Consider the following 22,906-nt stretch of genomic DNA (forward strand, 5'->3'; position numbering starts at 1 on the left):
AGATGTTGCCATGGTTTAATTGAACGTAACATGTAAACATTCACAGTGCAGGGAGGAAAAAGTATGTGAACCTTTGGACTTAATAACTGGTTGACCCTCCTTTGGCAGCAATAACCTCAACCAAACGTTTCCTGTAGTTGCAGATCAGACCTGCACAACGATCTGGAGTAATTTTGGACCACTCCTCTTCACAAAACTGTTTCAGTGTAGCAACATTCTTGGGATGTCTGGTGTGAATTGCCACAGCATTTCAATCAGGTTGAGGTCAGGACTCTGACTGGGCCACTCCAGAAGGCGTATTCTGTGCTGTTGAAGCCATTTTTTGTTGAATTACTTGTATGCTTTGGGTCATTGTCCTGTTGCATCACCCATCCTCTGTGGAGCTTCAGTTGGAGGACAGATGGTCATATGTTTTCCTGCAAAATGTCTTGATAAACTCTGGAAATCATTTTCCGATCAATGACAACAATCCGTCCAGGCCTTGAGGCAGCAAAGCAGCCCCAAACCATGATGCTCCCTCCGCCATGTTTTACAGTGGGGATGAAATTTTGATGTTGGTGTGCTGTGCCTTTTTTTCTCCACACATAGTGTTGTGTGTTCTTCCCAAACAACTCAATTTTGGTTTCATCTGTCCACAGTATATTTTGCCAGTAGTGCTGTGGAACATCCAGGTGCTCTTTTGCAAACTTCAAACGTGCTGCAATATTTTTTTTGGACAGCAATGGCTTCCTCCGTGGTGTCCTCCCATGTACTCCATTCTTGTTTAATGTTTTCCTTATTGTAGATGTGTCAACAAAAATGTTAGCATGTGCCAGAGATTTCTGTAGGTCTTTAGCTGACACTAGGATTCTTCTTTACCTCATGAAGCATTCTGCGCTGTGCTCTTGCAGTCATTTTTACAGGACAACCACACCTAGGGAGATTAGCAACAGTGCTAAACTTTCTCCATTTGTAGACTGTTTTACCGTGGACACATGAACATCAAGGCTTTTGGAGATACTTTTGTAACCCTTTCCAGCTTCATGCAAGTCAACAATTCTTGATCGTAGGTCTTCTGAGAGCTCTTTTCTGCGAGGCATGGTTCACATCAGACAGTGCTTCTTGAAACCAGTAAACCCAAAACAGGTGTGTATTTTTAAAGGGTAGGACAGCTGTCAGCAACACATCCAATATCATCACACTGATTGGAGTCAAGGTTGGGTCACTCCTGGCTCCAATTAGCTCTTGGAGAAGTCATTAGGCTAGGGGCTCACATACTTTTTCCTCCCTGCGCTGTGAATGTTTACATGTTATGTTCAATTAAACCATGGCAACATCTAATGTTTGTGTAGTATTATTTTAAGCAGACTGTGTTGTTCTATTGTTGTGACTTAGATGAAGTTCAGAACACATTTCATGACCAATTTATGCAAAACTCCACGTAATCCCAAGGGATTCACATACTTTTTCTTGCAACTGTATGCTTTTCCCTCTCACAGGCATTTTTGTAAATATTATTTTATGGGAGAATTTCAGAACTCGGAATGGTACAAATGTTGAAGTATAGTCGGGCCATAGTCTGCCTTGTGTGGGAAGTATTGAATTAGGTATGTTCACCAAATTAAGCCTGTTTTTTTAAACTTGCTGAGAAGATTTTTATAAAATAATACAGTGACTTTAACATGAAATAAAATGTAATGAGATAAGGTTAGAAGGGTCAATTATATCCATAGTTACCTCTTCTGTGTAGATGTGTTTTTGCAACCTGGTCTACCCAAATAAGGGGAGGAGCATACTGTTTCCCTTTCGCCTTTCAGCCCCAATCCAGGAGCCTTCGCAGGCAGTCGCTTTCACGACAAACTATTTTGTGTCAGTAAATATAAATTTAACACTCTCCTGTGTAGCTAATTCCTTTTTTTGTGGTGGGCATATATGTCTTTGAATACAGATAAAATGCAGAGCCTTAATTAGCAAAACCTCCTACTTGATGGTTGTTTTTTTTTACTGTGAGTAGGTGCTATGGAGCTCAGGCAGGTCAGCAATGCCTACAGGTGGCTCTGCAGGGGCTGTCAGTGAGCCAGCTGGAACTGTGATTGAGTGGGTGGTCCTGAGGGAAGATATATGCTACAGAGTGCAAGTAGACAAGGTGGTGAGTAGCTGCTGGGCACTACAGGTAGTACAGGTAGTCCTCGACTTACAACAGTTCATTTAGTGATTGTTTTAAGTTACAATAGCACTGAAAGCAGTGACTTATGGCCATTTTTCACACTTACAACCATTGCAGTGTCCCCATGGCCACGTGGACAAAATTCGGAGGCTTGCCAGCTGACTCATATTTATGACGGTTGCAGTGTCTCTGGGTCATGTGATCACCTTTTGCGACCTCCTGACAAGCAGAGTCAAATGGGAAAGCTAGATCCACTTAACCCCCGTGTTACTAACGTAAGAACTGCAGCGATTCACTTAACAACTGTGGCAAGGAAGGTCATTAAAAAAAGGGGCAAAACTCACTCAACAAATGTTTCACTTAGCAATAGAAATGTTCGGCTCAATTGTGGTCGTAAATCGAGGACTAGCTGTACAGAGTGCAGGATGGATGTTATGGAGTACAATATCCCTGGAATCCCTAACGCTGTTGTAGGATTCCTCAGGGGGAAAAAAGCAGCAGGAGCAAACTTCCCTGCCAGCTTCCCCATAGTTTTTGCTTATGGAAAGCCAGCAGGGAAGGTCACAAATGGAGATCATGTGACTGCAGGATACTGAAACCATCATAATTGTGAGCTGGTTTGCCAAGTGTCCAAACTGCATGCACGTGATGGTGGGGGGGTGGCGTGCTGGAACAGCCGGATCTTCAAGGACCAGTCATAAATACTACTCGTTCATCAGTATTGAACAGTTGCTGAATGAATGGTTGTAGCCCAAGGGCCACTTGTATTGTAAACTTTAGAGTGGTAGGCATCAGATGAGGTAATTGGACATTAGCTTGGGTTCAGTTTGAAAGATCACGATCCAGAATGTGCAGCTTTATAGGTGGGGTAAGTATACCAAAGTTTTAGGCCAGAGGTGTCAAACTCAAGGCTTGTGGGGTGGATCTGGCCTGTGGGGTGCTTAGATCTGGCCCGCAGGGTCACCCTGGAAACAGTGAAGGACTGGCCTGTGGTGCCTCTGCCAGTAAAAACGGAGCTTGGGAGGGCCACACGCGGCCCTCCCGGGCTCCATTTTCGGCCACGACAGCCTCTTGCAGCCCTATGCCAGCAAAAATGGAGCTCGGGGATTTCCATTTTCACTGGCAGAGGGCTGCAGGAGGCCATTGTGGCCGAAAACAGAGCCCAGGCAGGCCACGTGCTCAGTTTTTGCTGGCAGAGGTCTGCAGGAGGCCATCGCGGCTAAAAACGGAGCCTCAATGAATGACATTGAGCTGGTCACACACCCCTGGCCACGCCCCCTGACCTCCCAAGGTCAAACACAACCCTGATGCAACCCTCAATGAAATCGAGTTTTACACCCCTGCTTTAGGCCCTGTCTATTTTGAAAATTCTTTGCAGGCGATTAATGTAGATGTGTTTTTAGTGTATCTATTCCTTCCCCGTCACCTGTTTCCTACAAAAGAAGTAAGAGGTTCTTTTTAAAAAGTGGAAGAAGAAAAAGAGGAGTGTATTGCAATAAAAAACAGAATATTTGTCCCCATTACTTGGACTCGCTGCATCAGTCCATTCCATAAGAAGTACTCCCTGTGGGGTTTTAGCCCTTGGCAGAAAATTTCCTGGCTTATGAGGAAAAGATCCTGAAACCACATTGCCTTTTGCTCCCTTTTGATAGCTACTGAGTCAGCAACTGTAGTATAGTTGTCTTGCATTGGTGACCTGCAAGCTCCTTGTCTTTTACTTTACACAATGCTTGTCTTTGTACCCAGGATGTGTAAGTGTGCTGTGACCATATGTCTGAAATTATGAAGCAGCGAATGTATGGAAGCATTGTTAAGCTGCAGCTGTTTCTGAGATGGGTAGACAAAGTTGATAGTATTATTATTCCTCTCCTAGACAAAATGATTCTAGACCAGAGGGATTTGTAATATTGTGTTTTGTTTTGTTTTTGTCTCTTCGGTGAGATCAAGGTAGCATTGATGATCTTTCTTTCTCTAGAGAGAAAGACTCACTGCTTCGCTGTCACTGTGAAATTTATGATTAAGGCATTTGTAGTTGGATCTCCTGTATCAGATCCAGCAATATGACTTAGCAACTGGCATCTCGACTGCTTTGGGTGTCAGAGAACCCGTTGAATCCCAAAAGGGCATTCAAACTCCTTGCCCTCCCCTGAATAAAAATGGCTGCCATCTCACATAATTACAAAGCCTGTGAAAAATTCAGCATTCATGCATGAAGTCTACATGATCTGGACTTTCTTGTATGAGCTCTCCGGGAATCTGGTAGATCTCCTGAGATTGTGGCTACTTTTGATTTCAAAAGAATATAGTATTGGGAGGAGATGCTCAGGCCATCATGTGATGGTATCCAGAACCTGAAAAGGTGATGTACCCCTGATCTGTTTCAGCTCTCCCAGTTTAATGTCTCTCCAGATGTTTTGGAGGGCAATCCTTAACACCTCCATTCTGACAGGAGAAGGGCACTTCATGTACTATGCAATAGACAAGAGGAATGTGTTCTTCAAAGGGGAGAAATGGCTGCTTCTGAAACTTGTTTATACTCCAAGTGGCCACCTCTGCTTGCAGGAGATTGCTATTTATAACTGTGATCTCTCAACTGCGGCTGCTGCTGCACCAACTCTTCAAGTTGGAGGAGAACAAGGGAGCAGTGGCAAAAGAGGCCCACTCCATTATTGACCATGAAGGAAGAAGGTTGTATGGGAGGATTCAGAACAGCTTTGTTTCTTTGCCTGCAGACGATGAAGCAAGTTTCCTGTAGCAGGAAACCCCAGGCACTGCACTGCAGTATTGTATAAAGAAACTTAGCCAGGAAAGATTTATTTCACATCAATTCTTCTCCAGCTTTTTATTTTCTTTTTGTTCTAGAGTTGAAAGAGGTTCAGATGTGACTTTCTCATTCGTCTGACATTAGTTTTGCTTCTGCACTAGGATTCTCTGGGATTCCGTGTCAGACACAGAATTCCATATCAATATAGTTTTTCTTAAATCAGTGCACACCATATCCTTATGATTTACTCAGAGCTCTTAGTGTTGTGCTGTGAGAATTGTGTGCCGCTTGGAAGTTTGCAAACTTCAGTCCATCTCAGTCACAAAAGTGGCCTTTGGAGTTTAGTGAAACTATAAGGCAACAGGTTTTGGTGCTGGACCATTACAGGGCTATGATTATGTATGTGCTTTGAATATAAGGCCCAGCAACAGTGAACAGTGTGATAACAGTCTCCCCCATCTCTTTTCAAATCTGCCAAGCAAAAGGGTGAAATTCCAAATCTATTATTCATGTCTTTATTTTCTGTCCCTGTTAATACCTGTGTGTGGTATTCACATAGGCTCCTTACAAATTTGAGCTATCACTTTGCTTTCTTTTTGCTTGTCATTGTTCTGTTTCAAAAACCACAACTGTAATGGGCAGCAGTAAAGTGCATCTGAGATCACAATGTGGTTATGCCTCCAAATAGAGCACCCTAGATAAATGTTACCAGAAATAGGGCTGTTTCCAATATTTTTACTCGGACCCTTCGGATGTCAAATAGACTACTCTTTTTTCAAACGTATAAGGCTTTCTTCTCCGTCCTGGTACATTTTATACTAGGATCTCTAGGACTCGTAGTTCCAGCCCATCTGCAGAATGCCAGTTGGGCAAGACTGGTATAAAGGCTTCTGAATTCAATCTAGCAAACTTTAATCTTTTTTGTAACCCACACCCAGAATGATTGTGCATGAATTTTTAATTTCTGTGCTGTGTGGCCTGTATGGCTGGGATGATTAAGCAGCCAGTCTTCGCTGTCTTCCCCTTGACAATAGCTGCAAAGTGCTACGTCTTCCAACTGGCAGGCATTTTTGTTGGTTCATCTGCTTGCAGCCACTGTGGCTGTGACTCCGCGTTGATCTAGTGTTGTAAAGTCAGAGATTGAACATATTGATTTGACTTACAAAGACTGAAATATATTGATTTGATGCTAAGATGGGGTTTCTTTAATTTGATTTACACCTGGGGCTAATCCATGGTTTCTTTAATCACGATTTACTGAATAAAGCACAGTAGGGAGGATTTGTGCAACCCCACCATATCACAAACCCTGTTTTACAGACCCACGGTGGCTATGTTCATGTAATGCACTCAACTTATGACTAGACAAAGCAAGCGTGGCCAAATGTGACACGGAAACCCACTATTTCTGATCTTGCAGCAGGCAGGATTTCTAACAACAGCATATCATGCACACCATGTTCCTAAGGCGTATTGTAGTGATATGCATGGGCAAAAAAAAAAAAAAAGAGGCAATATTGTGGAAAATAGCCTTTATTTATTTTGAATTCCAACTCAGATTCAAGTTACAAAATATGACAGGGTTCCTAGTCCCAACCCCAGCCCCCCCCCCCCCCCCCAGTGTATTAGTAGATGGAGTAGGTAGTAGGTGGACCGATCACTTTGTTGCAACAAACATTTTGAATAAAGGAACTGCAGATGGGTTGGGCACCTTGATTGTAAGTACCTTTGATGCCTTTTTTTTTAATTATTATTATTAAATTTCTATACTGCCCTACTCCCGAAGGACTCAGGGCGGTGAACAGCCACAGGATAAAACACATAAATACAAAAATTTAAAATAGAATAAAAACGAATTAAATAATTTGGCTGAACAAATTTAAAATACCCCATAATTTAAAACAAATTAAAATTTACATTTAAAAAGGGAAGAAGATTTAGGCCAGGCCAGCTTGATGAAATAGAAAAGTCTTAGGCGCGTGACGAAAGGTGCACAGATCCAGGATCCTCCGTATCTCCGGGGGGAGATCGTAGGTGCCCCCACAGAGAAGGCTCTCCCCCTAGGGGCCGCCAGTCGACATTGTTTGGCCGACGGCACCCGGAGGAGCCCCTCTCTATGGGAGCGTACTGGCCGGTGGGAGGCTATTGGTGGTAGCAGGCGGTCCCGTAGATAACCAGATCCTAAGCCATGGAGCGCTTTAAAGGTGATAACCAAAACCTTGAAGCGCACTTGGAAGACCACCGGGAGCCAGTGCAGCTTGCGCAGGAGAGGTGTTACATGGGAACTCCACATCGCTCCCATAACCCGCGCGGCCACATTCTGCACCAGTTGGAGCCTCCGAGTGCACCTCAAGGGGAGCCCCATGTAGAGAGCGTTACAATAGTCCAGACGAGAGGTGACGAGGGCATGAGTGACTGTGTGTAGAGAGTCCCGATTTAGAAAGGGATGCAACTGGCGGATCAGGCGAATCTGATGAAAAATCCTCCCGGTCATGGCCGTCAAGTGCTCTTCTAAAGACAGCCAGGAGGCTGTCCAGGAGGACGCCCAAGTTGCGAGACAACTTGGGCGTCCAAATTGTCATACAGACAGTCATACAGTGGCATTATGTACTGTTGAGCTTTCGGAAACAGAAATTTAGTTTCCTTCCCAAAGGAGTTTATATCTAAAGTTTGGACGTGGAAGAGGCAACGGGGGAAATTGGGGGAGGATGAGGAAGAGAGGAATTAAGAGGAAGGAATGTAAGCAGATCCACGCAGGAACACTTGACTAGTGCTGTTAGCAGCAGACTGTTCGTGTGAAGGGTTAGCATGCAGGTTTGCTGCTTTATGGCCATGCTAGGGACTGCAGGGTTGTGTTTTGCTAGACATGGCAACTATTGCAGGTGAAGATGGGCTTGATTTTATAAGCACCCAATGTTTCAGATGGGTTTTCTTCCTGCAAGAAATACATTAATCACTAGGGGGCACTGTGCTGCAAGTGCTACTCCCATTTTCCAACATCTGAGCCTGTCTCCCTTTTCTAGAAACTGAGTTTGGTAAGTACTGTATGTCCGGGTAGGTAGGAATTCTGTATATTTTAGAGTTACTTTCTTCTGCAGACAAACTGCAGCTGTAAAGAAAACAGGGCCTCATCTATACTGGTAGATTAGAACAGGGGTGAAATGCTCCCGGTTCGGACTGGATCATCCGATCCGGTAGCGATGGCGGCGGGTGGTTCGGAGAACCAGTAGCAAAAATCCCTGCCTCTCCCCCCCATGCCCAGCTGAGCAGCAAGATCAGAGGCTGGGTTTTTTACTTTTAAAAGCATTTTTTCTACAACCTCTTCAGCCAAAAAATGCTTTTAAAAGAAAAAAAAAGCCTCTGATGATCGCGTGGCTCAGCTGGGATCGTCAGAGGCTTTTAAAAGCATTTTTTCTACAACCTCTTCAGCCAAAAAATGTTTTTAAAAGAAAAAAAAAGCCTCTGATGATTGCGTGGCTCAGCTGGGATCGTCAGAGGCTTTTAAAAGCATTTTTTCTACAACCTCTTCAGCCAAAAAATGTTTTTAAAAGAAAAAAAAAGCCTCTGATGATTGCGTGGCTCAGCTGGGATCGTCAGAGGCTTTTAAAAGCATTTTTTCTACAACCTCTTCAGCCGAAGAGGTTGTAGGAAAAAAAATGCCTTTAAAAGCCTCTGGCGATCCCAGCTGAGTTGTCTGATTGTCAGAGGCTTCTAAAAGCATTTTTTTCTGCAACCTCTTAAGGTTGTAGAAAAAATGCTTTTAAAATTTTTTTTAAAAAGTTGGCCACGCCCACCCAGTCACATTACCCCCACCACCACCAAGCCACGTCCACAGAACCAGTAGTAACAAATTTTAGATTTCACCTGTGGATTAGAAACTGTGAATCACATATTCCAATAAGATTATTCACTTCCCCATTTCAAATACATTAACTTAAACCCAAGGATTATAATTTGTATTCTGGATACTTGGAAATGGGGTTCCTGAAGCCCCCCCCCCCAAAAAAATTGCTGTGTTTAGAGCATCCTAAATTACAGACACTCATTTGATGGCAGCAAAGAGACACAGAAAACGTAACAGCTTTGGTGCTGTCTAGCAACCCTGATATTCAAAAGCCCAGATCTGATAGCCTAACTGCTGTATCTTAATTCTTAATGTGACAGAGATTAGAAATAATTAATGAGGAATAATTAATTGCATGTAATTAGTTTGCATCACATTTGCATTCCATTAAGAATCCTTTTAATCCCTGTCTTAACCATTTTTAGAACATGCCCCTCCCTCAGGTCTGAGCCCAGAAAAAGATGGACGCAGCCCAGGATTAACTCATGATCTTCTGCACCAAACAGAGCATTGACCTCCCAAGAAGCAATGCCACAGAACAGGCTTCATTGTAAATTGAAGCCATTTCTTGTCCCAGAAACAAATCTAGAAGGGCTTTTGTAGAATAATTGAAATTTGTTGGCTGAGGGACCTGTAAGATTCAGCATAAGCTCCATGACAGGAGCAGAACAAATATCTCATTTCCTGCCATAATAATAGATTCACCAAGGAAATACCCCAGATACCCTAGAGATGGAATCTCTTCAAGTGGGCAGATTTGTGGGTGGGGCCACTTATCTCCTGTCTTCCGTTTCTTCCGATCTTTAATTGGTAGGCATGCTGAGGTATAGTTGCTGTTTTTACTGGTTTGAGGCTTTTCTGTTTATTTATTTGCCTTTCCACCGATCTAGCAGGAGCGTGCATCTTCTCCCTCCTTTTAGCATAATTAGAATACGAGAAGAATCTCTTTTGCAACACAGGATGAAAAAGAGTTTTCGGTGATTCAAAAGCTGGGTTTGAGGCATTGGACAACCTTCTTCCTAACCAGAGTGCTGCTTTGCAGCCATGCAAGTGAAGGATCCTACAATCTCCCATTTCTGGAGATCAAGTTTAACCAAACTGCCCATCTTGTGGCCTTCTTTGTTGTCAATGACCTCAAGGCCATGCTAGACAATACATTCTCCAAACAAAGGAGTATCTTGTGGGAGTACTTGGATTCTGGTGCTACCCTGCTACAACCCAGGAAATGTATTGGTATGTGAAATGTGCAATGCAGCAAGAATCACAGATGTTTTCTATTTAACCTCTCCCCAGTGCTTCATATCAAGAACCACTCCGAGGAGGCATTATTTTGAAGGAGAAGGGGAAAGAAGCACATTCCAGGAAATGAATTTCATAAAAACCACAAACAATTTGCTCATTTGTGTCTGCTCATCCCATTCTTTCTGCCGAGTAGCACAGTAGCAGCACCTTTCCTTCGGAAGTTTGGCCCCTGGCTGGTTTTTATTGCACAGTTTTGCTAAGTCCTTAGTCATCCTAGAAGCTCCATTGTAACCAACAAGGGTGAGGAAAAGAGGAGGAGGAATTAATTTGGTAGTTTAGTGATGAAGGCAATAATTAAGACAGGATGTATTTGAGCTCTAAGCAGATGAGAGAAGATGGGATAACATACAGAGGAAGAGGCTGTGTAGACAAACATTTGCCTTCTCATTGCAATTCAGTATATGATGATTGACGGCCCTGACTGGTTGTGATTGGGACATTTTCTCCTCTAGTTTTTGCTTCTAGTCTTCATCCAACCTTCTTTTCTTGCCATCGTTCCTTTGGATCATTTCATGTTTTAACACTCCACTCATCTTCCCCTATTCTCATTTCAAGCCTAGCATTTTCTCTAGAAGAGGCTTCTACAGTGGTCTTTGAGTTATGACCAGAATTGACCCTGGAAATTAAAGATATAAGTGGTGTTGGTCATAAAACTGATCACCACAGTGACCAGGCCTGATTTTACAACCTTTTTTGTTGTGGTTAAGCGAACCCCTTGTTTGCTGTGGGGCAGTTTTTGCCAGAAACTGCAAGTAAATGCTGCTTTCTGGCAAAACTCTCATAAATCACAGTCAAATTGCCACAGAATACCACAAACGGCAGTAAAGGCAGGCTGGTTGCTGAGTACCACAATGCAGTCACATGACCAAGGTGGGCAGTATTGTGGCTTAAAAATGGGTCATAAGTAGCATAGGGGGTCTATTGTAACTTTAAATGGCTGCTGAATGGCTAATCCTAAACTAGTTGTAAGTCCAGGGCTACCTGACTGGTGGCTCTCATATTTGTTCTCCTAAGGCTCACCATGAGAGAGTTAAGTGACTTAGTCATTAGGAATTTACCTGACCCAAACCACTCGGTGTATCTTTCCCACCTCTGTGGCCTCCACATACCTTCACCTCCCATTGGCCTTAAAATTTGACAATCCTGTTTGAGGCTGCTGGGAGTTATACTCTAGAATAACAATATGTTCTAAAATATTGCAGGAAGTCCTGTTGACTAAGAAGCGGTTGGCATACTATAGGTAATCTAAAACTGAGGAACGAATCTTTACACCAAACTCAGATTAGAAGACTAAATTCCATTTTGCCTTACCTACAAAAATGTGTGGGATTTCTAAATTATTTGATCTGTGAGTACATTCACATCACTAATTGCTAGTTCCTAACAGAACTTTTTATCAGTTTTAAACACATTCAAGGCCAAGCCACTTTTTTTGCCAGTGCTTTGAAAGCTGACTGCATATGTCTGTTTCTGCATCATCTAATTTGCCCGTGGTTTACTCAATACTTTATATTCACACAACAAACTGATCTAAGTATCTAGAGGAGCTGGTTTGGACAACACGCAAAACTAAAATGTGGTTAGAGGAAAAACCAGAGACTGCACGAGATGTAATATTTCTATATATTACATTACTTGGTCTAACGTCCTTGGAAGGTGATTCATAGCTTTCCTATCTTGCATTTCATTCTCATCTGGCTGGCAGATTAGACAAAGGGAAAGGGGGACTGGCTCAGGTGTTATGGCAAATTTCATTTTCAAGTGAAAGATTGGAGGATAGACCCCTTCCATTCCCATGATACAATTTTGTGTTCATTGGGTAATACTTCAGCCCTCTGAACCCCACAAGAATTGAACTTGTGAATAGAGAGCAGAGGCAGAGGGGATTTTGTTGTTGTTGTTGTTAGTTGCGAAGTTGTGTCTGACTCATTGCGACCCCATGGACAAGGTTCCTCCAGGCCTTACTGTGCTCTACCATCCTCTGGAGTCCATTTAAGCTCACGCCAACTGCTTCAGTGACTCCATCCAGCCACCTCGTTCTCTGCCATCCCCTTCTTCTTTTGCCCTCAATCTTTCCCAGCATTAGGCTCTTCTCCAGTGAGTCTTTCCTTCTCATTAGGTGGCTAAAGTATTTGAGTTTCATCTTCAGGATCTGGCCTTCTAAAGAGCAGTCAGGGTTGATCTCCTCTAGGACTGACCGGTTTGATCACTTTGCAGTCCAAGGGACTCGCAGGAGTCTTCTCCAGCACCATAGTTCAAAGGCCTCAATTCTTTGGCGCTCAGCCTTTCTTATGGTCCAACTTTATATGTTATAGGGCAGGGATGTCAAACTCACGGCATCATGTTTTTGTCACGTGATGTATCGTGAGTTATTCCCCCTTCGCTAAAACAGGGTGGGCGTTGCCAGCATGTGACGCATCTGGCCCATGGGCTGTGAGTTTGACACCCCTGTTAAAGGGCAATCAACTGCAAAGAGGATCTTGTGTGAATAGGATTCCAGGTTGTATGATACATACATTGACACTTTACCTATATGTTTGAACCTCAGGAGATGGGTATGCTACTGCATGTTCAATTTATTAGCAAATACAAGGCCCACGTTTCTACATCAAAATCCAAACCTGAGTTTGAAAATTCTAGGAGTTGTACTCCACCGTATTTGGAAAGGGAAAGAAAGCTCCATGGCATTGTCTGTAAGAAATTCTGTCTTTCCTGTTCTTCTTTCTGCTAGGATGCCATTAAATGGAGCCTGAGGCTTAAAGGAACAGGATGGCTGCTGTGGAGACACTCCAGGGCCATGTTTCCAACATGGGCTCTTTTCACTGTCGCTCTTGAATTTATATTTTTTTTTTACCTGCAGGGCAGAAAGCCAAGAATGCAAGGAATCTGATCTCATCCTAGGCTAAGGCAAACACCCAGCATAGCAATACCTTGTGCTGGGTCATACCATTTGCTTACAATGCAGGGGGGATGACATAGGGCACTGCTAGAAGTGGAGTGGATTAAGCCACTTGGGAGTTTTTATAGGAGGGGTATATAGTTGAATTCACAAGGAAATTACATCCTTACCTTGAAAGTTACAGCTTTGAATGGAGCAACAAGAGATATTCGAAAGACTTGTTCACACTCTTTGCCTTGATTTTGGTTTCGGGGTGGAAAATTTTTTTTTTTATTTGTGTTATTCTCTGCAAGGATCCCTCTTCCCAGTTATATTGAAATGACAAGATGTACAAGAAAGCTCCATTGCTCTGTTTTCCCACAAATTTACTAGGAAATGTTTTACTAGTTAAGTAGTTTATGGTTACCTTTTACACATTTCCTAGCAATATGCTTGTTCTGTACTGGAATTTGAAAGAAATATCAGTGGGCAGGGAGAGGTTAACAGATTCAAGGGGAAATATCCATGTCCTTGGTGTCCTCAGAGTTCCACCAATTTCTGAAGGCCTTCTGAGATGAATTTACCTTCTCTTTCCCCTCCCCCTTCTACAAAACATCTTGTCCGAGAGCGACAAGGTCTTTCGCCTGCTGAACTGCATCAAAGGACTTGGTGGCTTTCTGCCTCTGCTATTTGATGCCTTTAGCTCTGAGGGGTGGGCCTCGAAAGGGACCTTTCTGTTAGTTTGAGGCTGAGCGCTGCTTGATGGCTTGATGTATGCACCACATCTCCAGCAGAAACAAATGGTAGCATCCCAAAATGGTTGAATACATCGTGCCATACCAGGAATGTGCAAAGCTAACAAACGTAATCTTACAAGTCACATCAATAAACAAGAAGAAGCTAGGCTGGAACTGATGCTTATTTTTTCAGGATGTTTTTTTTAATGGCATCATTCAAACAGGCACGTTTATAACTTGACATTAATTCTTTGGCTTTAGAAGTCTGCCATTTCAATCAGTTGCATCTGTGGCTTAGCCCAAGTTACACAGAATAAACTGGCAGAATCCTGGATTATAACATTTTAGGCTGTCATATAGATGCATATTAAAAACCCTAAAAATCAGACCCATGGCCTATAACAAATTCTTATAGCAGCCAAGTCTTCTCTGATAGATAGCTTAATTAGGTGCAAGAATATTAACTACATTATGTAATCAAGTTTTTCTGTAAATGCACCAGTCTTGATTTCTGGCAACTGCCTGGACTAATCCCTGCAGTTTTATTGGCAAGATTTTGGAGGTAGTTTGCTATTGTCTCCTTCCTGGGGCTGACAAGTCATCCAATCAAAGGCAGAACTCCAGGTCTCCTGGTCTCCAGCCCGATGCCTTCCCCACTACTACAAATTGACTCTCCATTCAGCCTATTAGCAACCTCAGTGAAGCAACTTTAAGTAAGGTAGATAAGGTAAAATAAGATTTTGAAAAACAGGCTAAATGTAGCCAACAGTAAGCAAATAAAAAACATCCAGAAAACAATATAGGCCAATGGAGTCACAAATTGCTCTGCTCCAGGGTTTGTGGAAAAAGATAGGTCTTCTGGAATTGCATAATTGGGGCCATACAGATTTCAGCAGAAGCTCATTCAAAAGACAGGATCACCAAGAAAATGTCTCTGGGCTTCCACAGGATGCATTGATTTGTTAATGGAACCTAGAGCATACCAACTCTGCCAAATCTGATTGGACAGCTGGAGAGAAGGGATTGCGCTTCAGTGAGAAATAATCAACCCATTCCTAAGAATATGCAAGCTCCTACCTCCAAGGTTCCATATTCCATATTCATACATACATAATCATACGATAGGAGATGGAGCCAGCTCCTCAAAACCATTGTTTTTGTTTTTCTCCTTGTAGGAATTTTCAGATGCTTTAAAACAGGCATCTAAACACCCACACCCACCCACACCCTAAAAGCACCCATCATCATAAAGCAACAAGTTGGAGAAGCAATTAAAATGATGAAAATAGCCCTCGGACAGCCCAAATAAGATTGCTTGTGAGCTTGCTTATTATTTATTTATTTATTTATTTATTTATTTATTTATTTATTTGTCATATTTCTATGCCGTCTACTCTCCCAGGACTCTGGGCGGCTTACACCAAAGACAGTATACTAAATAGCATATTGCCCCCTAACAATCTGGGTCCTAATTGCAGCACACAGACAAATCGAGCCTAGAAAAATAGACTTCTGCCTGGTGTTGAAGAATAGCCACTAGGCATCTGTCTCAGGGCTAGTGTCCCAGAGCAATCCTGAGCCCAGGAATCTTAAAAGTTTTATCTTTGGTAAAACTTGAGTGCAGCATGTGAACTCTGGGCTGGAGTTTAAATGTGTCAATTCTTGTTGGAAACTCTTTTCAAGCTCATGGTTGCAACAATAGTCCTGAATGTAATAATATACTAGTATTTCTTTTTTAATCTTACTCTGCTCTCACCCAATCTCTGTGTTGGACACAGCTGGAGGGCACCAGGTTAGGAAATGTAGCTGAAATCACTGGGAGGGGCAGGGAGTTGTCTTGGTCTTTCAGTATTGCAGAGGTTTTATAAGTGTGTTCCCGAATCCGGATTTGTGTGCCTGGGAACAAAGGTGATATCTGATCAAGTTTCTGCCCTAATAAATATGCTAGCACTTAAGGAACCATCACACTTGTTGGTTTGAAACCTGTACTGCTTTTAGCATGTGGCTTATTTGCATGTATTAATACAGAAAAAACTTTGTGTTTTACTGTCTTGCAGAAGGATTTCACAGTTTTTTCCCCCCTCATCCCTTCCCAATTATCTATTAAAAGGATGGGGTGGGGGTGTCCCTTCCCTTTGGGTTGCTTCATTCGCTTCCTAGGCACCCCAGCATTTTTTTTTTTTTTAAATGATTGAAATTCTAGCCAGGGAAAAGAGTCAATGGCAAGAAGCGCTGCCTTACTCTGGAAGTAAGGAAGGAAGGTTTCCACGCCAAAGGGCGTAACAGGAGTAGCTCTCCTGGCCTTTTGGGAACTCGGCCTCTGCGGGCGGGCGCCTCAGGGCAGCTCGTGGCAAGGCAAGGGTTAAAAGGAGCGGCCCCTCCCCCCTCGCTTGTTGCTCTGGAGGTTGATTCGCCACCTCCTCCTCCTCCTCCGCAGTCACTTCGGTTTTGCCCAGCGTTGGAGCTGGGCAGTTTCGGGGGAGCTTGACCCCTTTCTCCAGTTACGAGCGGCGGAGGTAAGTCGAAGCTTTAGCTGCCCAAGGTGTCCGCTCGGGGAGATCGCGATTTCTCTTTTTGCAGGAGTTTGGCTAAACTTTTAGCCCAAGTGGTTTGGTGGGGCCGGCAAAAGCGCGGTCCGATCCAGTTCGCGGGGGGGTGGGAAAGGAATAAAGCGTCTTAGTTCCCGGAGTTTCCCCCCCCCCCTCCCGATGGCGGAAAGCTCCCGGGTGGAAGAATCGGCAGCTCCCCTCGCCGTTTCCTGGTGGAGGCGAGTCTGCGTGTCAGGGAGGCAGGTGGGTGGGAGAGGAAGCTTGAGTCCCAATGCGCTCGGGAGGTTTCGATCCGGAGTCGCTCCCTCCTAGAACCAGGAAGGCCAGGATGATTAAGTGGGCGCGCTTGCAAACTTTTGAGTGGGAGGGATGGGGGAGCTGTTACTCCCTCCGAGGCGGTTGAAGCTAACGCGAAGTGCATCCAGATAGGCGGCTGGTGGCCCATCTCTCAGCCTGCATGCAGCGTGAAATTTGCCCCCCCCCCCCCCGCCCCCCATAGCTATTGCTTCTGGTCTCAAGTCACGGCATCGCCTGATCTCTCTTTGGGGCTTGTGAATGACCAAACCTTAAGAGATCTCATGCACTTTGAGGCTGTCCTTGGACGGTGTTACAACAATCAGTCAGGAATCCTGTTTTAAAACCGATACAGCTAACAACGGCTTAAGCCTTTCTCAGGGCTGGGACACGATGAAGGCAAGGTCACAGGAGCGCTGTAGAAATGTTTTTGCCCTGGTTTGGGTGCAACTGGGGAAGTGGGGTGGGGGGGTGTTATAGTGATGAAAGATTCTCTAGGCAGGAAAATTGTATTTGATTTCCTTTAAAGATTTGTTATCTAGAAGAAAGGGGGGGGGGAGAGTCCATGCTTTGCTTTAATTATGGTTTGGCCCAGTCTTAGGGAATATTGCAGGGAAATTGGGGGGAAAGGGAGTCCCTAAGTATTGACTTTGGTGAGATATGCATACTACTTCGATAAATGTTTTAACCCTTTTATGGCAAAGGTATTAATGTTTATTTGCTGTTACTAACACCGACTAGAAGCAAATGCCTGATTGGTACAAATTAATTGGATCTATTTTATATAAAGTCTACTTCACCCGTGACATTAAACTATGAATCAGACTCCCCATTTGAATTTAATCATGTTTGCTGGCTTTAAGCAGTGCTTCCTCGGCTTTGGCCCCTTTATCTCATCTGAAGTGTAATTAAACCTACCTAACATGGTTATTCTAAAGCAAAGGTAACAACTTCAAATGTTGCTATACTACAACTCCAGTCACTCTTGGCCATTGGTGTCCTAGAGTCCACTCATGAAGACACAATTATACTGATCATGCAGAAACATGGTCTTTGGCTAAATATAGTTAAGTAGTGGGTTGTATAAGCCATAATTACTTGTGTAATTGAACACATTAAGCAATGAAACCCTGTTTTGCAGGTCATTGGAGTTGGATTCATCCAATACACTGTCAAAATCAATGAAGTTCTAGTTTGATTTAGTGCAATCCACATGTCGGATATAACTACTGATGTGAGAAATGCATTCTTTTGTGCATCTCTCCCTCCCTCCTTCCAATTCTCCCCAAAGTTCCTTGAAAGGAGACTCAAGTCTTCCTATTTTAGCAGGGGAGGTAAACTGAAGACAAGAAAGAGTCCATTCTTCCAGACAGAGAAGACGGACAGCTGGATTCACGTTGCTTGTTTAACTCAGGGGTTGTGTACACAATACATTGAAACCACCAGCCTGGGGTTACCCAACCCACTAAATCACATACTCCATAAAAGTCCAAACAAATGAAACATATCTGTCTATGCAGCCTTTGTGTTTTTCATCTGAATTAAGTGGGTTGTGTGAACCCACCAACCAAATTAGTTGCTAAAAAGAAGCATAAAGCACAGATTTTATCAAACTGCACTGGGCTGGCAAAGTTCACGACAGACCTATAATTTGTCCTTTGTGCAGTATGAAAACCAGCATGAAGTGGCAGCAGGTGAAAGAAAAGTGGGCTGCAATTCCCCTTAGTCATTAACTACATAGGGGCATCTTTGGCTGAGTGTAATCTCTTGGGCTCCCCCACCTTTCAGGGCTGAGATGAAGATAAGTGCTGTGAGGAAAAAATTCTGAGCTCCTTGCAGGATAAGCAAAGATGAGAACATCAAAAATCAAGAGGTGACCAGGCTCCTGATGGGAAGGAAATGAAAATACTTTTGGAAACTTTAGTTCTATAACATTTGCTTCAAGCCAAGGTCGAAAGAGTCCTTTTGAGTTAGTCAGAGAATTGGGATACCTGTATTTGATCTACAGCCTTCAAGAGAATCAATCCTAGGGAGCTTAATTTTGAGTGTATGACAGGTAGGCCACGATTTACTACTGTAATTGAGCCCAAAATTTCTGTTGTTAAGTGAGACATTTGTTAAGTGAGGTTTGCCCCATTTTACGACCTTTCTTGCCTCAATTGTTAAGTGAATCACTGCAGTTGTTAAGATAGTAACCCGGTTGTTAAGTAAATCTGACTTCCCCATTGACTTTGTGAAAAGGTCGCAAAAGGTGACCATGTGATCCTCAAGATACTGCAGCCATCATAAATATGAAACAGTTGCCATGTGTCTGAAGTTTTAATCACGTGATTATGGGGATACTGCAAAGTTCATAAATCTGAAAAGTGGTCATAAGTCACTTTTTAAAGTGCCGTTGTAACTTTGAACGGTCACTAAATGAACTGTTGTAAGTAGAGGACAACCTCTACTGGGGTTTAAGCCTGCTTAGCTCTCTCTTCCTCGTTATCTTTTCAATTTCCTTCTGCATGTAATGCACAGAATCTGACTCTTGGGGCATAGGTGTTGCCTCCGCAACTGGATGCAATCTGCACAGCAACCACTGGATGGCAGTAAAGAGTGTGCCATTATTGTAAGTCAACAGAGGACTGTTTCCCTTTTCGCATTCAGGGATGAATAGAAGTCTTGAAAAAAGTATCGGGGGCTAAAAATGAAGACCTGATGGGAAACAGGGGTGTCTCTGAATTTTGTCTAGCACTCTTGGAAATCAATAGTTCCAGAAGCAGAGCAGGGGGTGGAGGTGGGGGTTTGAGGAAATTGCTATCTTGCTGACTCTAGGAGGATGTGTTCCTGCCTGCTCTGCTTGACTCTTGTCTGGGGATTAGGTGAACCTTTGCTGCAGCCAAGATGACGTGACCAGGTGTTGTAAGGATTTCCGGGGAAGGGCTCCACCTACTGAACTCTACACCAGCACTGTAGTCACCATGCAGGAAATTCTTTCACTCTGCCTGGGTCTCACACCTCACACATTAAACTATAATGTCCTTTTGTTGCTTTCTGAGAACCCAGTCGACCAGTTTATTCAGTAGGCTGCAGTTCAGTAAACTGGTTCCATGCAGCATGCAGATACATAACTGTGGCTTAATGCAGGGCTGTATTCGGATTCCACATTGCTTATCTTCCTTCTCCCCACCCCTGCTCTGTATGCAAAATGGGAAGAATAGCAACAGCGCTTAGACTTACATACCGTTTCACAGTGCTTTACAGCCCTCTCTAAGTGGTTTACAGAGTCCGCATATTTCCCCCAACAATCTCTGGGCTCTCATTTTTTACTGACCTTGGAAGGATGGATGGATGGCTGAGTCAACCTTGAGCTGGCCAGAATTGAAACTGCTGGCAGGGAGTGGTAACCTATGTCTTGCCTGACTAAATTCCACATGCCTAGATCATACAAAATAAGCTGAATTCAGGCATCACGTTAAGCCATGATATGGTTTACTTGATTTTGGATTAGGAGATCCAAACCCAGACAGTCAAGGGTTATTTATTAAGCCAAAGCAAAGCAACCTGTAATGCAGAGCAATATATAAACTCAGCAGTGGTGAAATCCAATTTTTTTTACTACCGGTTCTGTGGGCGTAGCTTGGTGGGCGTGGTGTGGCTTGGTGGGAATGGCTTGGTGGGCGTGGCAGGGGAGGGATACTGCAAAATCTCAATTCCCACCCCACTCCAGGGGAAGGATACTGCAAAATCCCCATTCCCTCCTCACTCCTGGGGGAAGGATATTGCAAAATCCCCATTCCCACCCCACTTTGGGGCCAGCCAGAGATGGTATTTGCCAGTTCTCCGAACTACTCAAAATTTCTGCTACTGGTTCACCAGAACCTGTCAGAACCTGCTGGATTTCACCCCTGGAACTCAGCCATGAGATCTGATCTTTAAGCTCCATATACCCAGTTAGCTCCTGCTCATGGTTAGCAGATGTCTGTTTGATTTTTCTAGGTTTCACTTACTTCCATTTATTTCTTTCTTAACAGAAATGGAGCAATATTTAATAGAGCAGCACTAACTTCTGTCTTGGCTCCCAATAGTCATCTTCCTTATCCACTCCCTGAGAACAATCACTGGGAGGGGTAAGAAAGAAGGTGTTGACATTAAAGAGTCATGGAAAAGGAATTGGCTGTGCTAATCTAAAGAGCCTTGGAAGGGAGAAAATGTCATAGCAAGGCTGCTTCCCCCTTCTCTTTTGGTCCCCATATTGTTTTGTGGAAGTATGGCAGGACGATCTGTTCACTAACATGTAGAAATAGCAAATGTATATTTATGCATATCTGCAACGGAGGAGGAATTATGGCTGCATGGATTTGTATTTGCTACACCTTGTTTTTAAATGCTAGAGGATTTACAGGTAACTTTTTCAAGCTTGGCACCATGAGGAGCTCTGAATTATAGCTCCCACATTCCATAGCAATTGTAGGTTGAGTTTGATAATGGAAATTATGGTGGATCATACGTGAGCAATATGGAATGGAGAGTGCTGGAACTTTAATGATGAGATATAAGGGCAAAAACTTAGCCTGAAAGATGGCACATTCTACTTTTAATTGGTTTCAGTATTTTCAAATAAGCAGCACAACAATAAAAGAATTATAGAAAGGAAAAGGAGCACTGAGAAAGTTGATTGAATTTGAAAAAGTTACAATGCATCATATCGAACATTTGTTAGGCTCAATTTATAACTTTCTTGTGAACTCAGAACCCAAAGATATCAGTGACTGTACGGTTAAATGCTACAGAATTAGAACACAATTGTAGATATACAACAGCGGGAAGTGTAATGGAAAAAGAACATTAAATTTACCTTGCGTATTATATACAGGGAGAACTGGTACAAAATGTTTTACTGCTGATACATCGTTCCAGTCTTAATTGCTAAAATGAGTTATTTCTTTTCTGGAAAAGTGATGGAAATGTCATGGTCATTTTTCCTTGTGTGGTGGCAATGTTGCAAAGCTCACCCATACTGGAAAATTATTTAATATAAAATGGAACAAATCCTGAAAGTTGTAATCCCATTGCATTCTGAGATAGTTTTTTTTAATTTAATTTCATTCAGCCCTATATTTCTTCAAAATATTCTGAATTGGCATTGTATATGTTAATGTGTTCTACATGCTTTTTATTAGAAAAGATGTTTGATTCCCCTCTTTGGAAGAATGGTTAGCCAAATTATGGGAATATGCTTCAATGTCTAAAATAAGTTCATATTTAAAAACTAAATCTGATGTAGAATTAAATTCTATTTGAAAACCATTTCTAACTATGATGTTGTACATAGAATTGTGCCACATTCAGAATTAAAGTTTTCAAACTTATATTTTAATTTGACATATCATCTACAGCAGGGGTGGGTTCTACCTACCTTTACTACTGGTTCGCAACGGGGCCGTGCGCGCTTGCTTCGCTCGTGCGCATACGCTCTTCTGCGCATGTGCAGAAGCGTTCTGATGATGTCAGGGTCAGTGGGCGGAGCCTCCCGCTGGTTTTACTACCAGTTCTATAGAACCGGTCCAAACCGGGGGCAGCCCACCACTGATCTACAGATAGTCCTTGGTTCATGGCCATTCAATCAGCGACTGTTCAAAGTTATGATGGTGCTCAACAAATGGTACTTCTGATGGGTTCTCATTGATCCAGCTATCACATTCCTGCAGTTACAACATTGCAGCAAACTCTGGTCATGTGATTGTGATTTCTACTTTGCGCTACCATCGTCCCACAAGCAAACGCAATGGGGAAGCCAGCAGGAAGTCAGTAATGATATGAAGTCCTTGTTTAACAACCCACACGGTCCTCATTTAACAATCGTAACTGGGACTGCTAGAATTGTCATTGCTAAGCAGCATAGTCAGGTAACATCACACTTTACAATTTTGCTTAGTTTTGTTTTGTTTTTTTTTTTTTAATTTGATTTATATGCCGCCCTTCTCCGGAGACTCAGGGCGGCTTACAATGTGCTCAGCAATAGCCTTCATCCTTTTGTATATTTATACAAAGTCAGCTTATTGCCCCCACAAGTGGGTCCTCAATTTACCTACCTTAGAAAAGATGGAAGGCTGAGTCAACCTTGATCCAATTGTTGATCGCATACAGTTTCTCTCTCTTTTTCTACAGTGACTTGAATAGCGTTGGCCAAATACCTTTAGTTTAAAGTTTATTGAGACATGTTTTGATTGGAAAATGGATATGAAATGGCTTATATTACCAATATTATATGCTGTAATAATGTATTAGAATGTGGTTATTTCAGATTCGTTGGCGATCCACCCATATTTCACTGCTTATATTTGATTCTTCACCTGTTCTTCATATTTTCATAAATTTGTATTTATGTTAGAATTATCTTTTACCCA

General features: G+C 42.9%; 1 protein-coding gene across 6 annotated transcripts in view; it reads left to right on the forward strand.

The window, feature by feature from the left end:
• CCDC120 (coiled-coil domain containing 120) overlaps window positions 1-22,906 on the forward strand; it is a 48,375-nt gene that overhangs the window by 7,022 nt on the left and 18,447 nt on the right. The window contains exon 1 of one of the 6 annotated variants that reach the window (XM_034434041.3): window positions 16,064-16,187. The exons of the other annotated variants lie outside the window; for them this stretch is intronic. The gene's annotated coding sequence lies outside the window, so the exon portion shown is untranslated. Of the gene's footprint in view, window positions 1-16,063; window positions 16,188-22,906 lie in introns of those variants that run through there. 6 annotated transcript variants of the gene reach the window in all.

Source organism: Pantherophis guttatus, chromosome 2, assembly GCF_059756535.1.
Source record: "Pantherophis guttatus breed Tessera chromosome 2, ASM5975653v1, whole genome shotgun sequence".
Classification (NCBI taxonomy): Eukaryota; Metazoa; Chordata; class Lepidosauria; order Squamata; family Colubridae; genus Pantherophis; species Pantherophis guttatus.